Source organism: Gavialis gangeticus, unplaced genomic scaffold, assembly GCF_001723915.1.
Source record: "Gavialis gangeticus isolate Ggan-Ray unplaced genomic scaffold, GavGan_comp1, whole genome shotgun sequence".
NCBI lineage: Eukaryota > Metazoa > Chordata > Crocodylia > Gavialidae > Gavialis > Gavialis gangeticus.
In genome coordinates this window covers 73049151-73050893 of record NW_017729029.1, presented here as the reverse complement: position 1 = coordinate 73050893, position 1743 = coordinate 73049151, and positions in this window count along the sequence as shown.

Sequence of the window (1743 nt, the reverse complement as noted above, 5' to 3'; positions counted from 1 at the left end):
TTTAGTGTTTCCAGCACTTGAAAGGATGTGAAAAAGACACTAACCAATCAGGAGTCATCAAATAAGTTGATAAAACCTGCCTGCCTGCTTCACTTCAGAGACAGCATTGGGTGAACCTGGTAGAGATGCTCTTCAGTACTAATTCAGAGCCAAGGCTTGGGTTCAGACCTGCTCTTTAGACAGTGCTTTCACATAAGTGGTACAATCAACAATTTATTTTGCCAAGGCAAAGGTACAGACAGCCAATCTTTGATTTTAATTTGAGCTTTCCACTGAAGTACTAACAGAGGAAATCAGGAACTGAGTCATACTACTCCAGGCACGTTCTGATGCTCTTCAAAGAAAGTGGACCTGCATTTGGCTTTACTCTATCTTTTCCTTCACAAGATATTTTTGAAGAAGGAACTCATTCAAAACATCCAGCACAGACTTTGGTTTTGTAATTTATTTTCAAATGTTAGGTAATGTCTCATATTCGGTATGGTGAAGATGAAGAGCTATCCACTGTTCAGCCTCATAAATAGGGGTCAAGGAGCACAAGATGATAAAAAAAATCAAAGCACAATTAAAAGGTCTACTTTAATTCATCATAGATTAAATGAAAATATGGCATTTAAACACCTTTCTAATTTTATTCATATAATACTTGCTTTGCATATATGCTTTTGAAAAACACTAATGAAACTCATTAAATCATTTTTCAGCAAAGTCAGCGATGGCTAACAAAAGATTAAAATGTATGGGATGAGCATCAATGTAGGTCAATAGCAATTCACATTTTCCCTGGAATTCATTTTTTCTAATTTACTAACAATTCTTTTCTTGTGATATAAATGTAAAGTCATTGAGGAATACCATTATTTAACCCAGTTGAATGCATGTTTTTAGGAAAAAATTGCAAACTTGCAGATTCTTATTCAGAAAAGAAAATGATTTTATGTTTGAAATTAATCAGAGCAGAACTGAACTGCTGACACCAAGAGCCTGACTAAAATGCTTTAATATCATAGCCCTCTCTGATCAATGTTATTGTTTTCAAAAGTCCACCTACAAAATGGAGTGAAAAATCTAGATGTTGGAAGGAGGGAATTATCAGAGGTCATTGCAGGACCCCTGGCACAGCTTTAAGAGCACTCGTGGTACTCTAGTGTGGTGCCAGAGGACTGGAAAAGGGCCAATGTGGTTCCCATTTTCAAAAAAGGGAGGAAGGAGGACCCAGGAAACTATAGGCCAGTTAGTCTTACCTCGATTCTGGGTAAGGTTTTTGAGAGAATTATCCTGGCGCATATCCACGAGGGGCCAGCAGGGGAGGTTATGCTTAGTGGCAACTAACACGGGTTCTTTAGAGGCAGGTCCTGTCACACCAACCTGGTGACCTTCTATGACCAAGTCACAAAATCCCTAGATGCAGGGGTAGCAGTGGACATATTTTTTTTCTGGACTTTAGGAAGGCCTTCGAAACTGTCTCTCACCCCATTCTTATTAAAAAACTAGGAGACTGTGGTGTTGACACGTACGTAGTCAATTGGGTCGCTAACTGGATGGAGGGCTGCACCCAGAGAGTGGTGGTGGATGGGTCATTTTTGACCTGGAGGGATATGGGCAGTGGGGTCCCCCAGGGCTCAGTCCTCGGGCCCAGACTGTTCAACATCTTTATCAGCGACTTAGATGAGGGGATGAAAAGCACCTTGTTCAAATTCACAGATGACACTAAGATGTGGGGAGAAGTGGGCATGCTGGAGG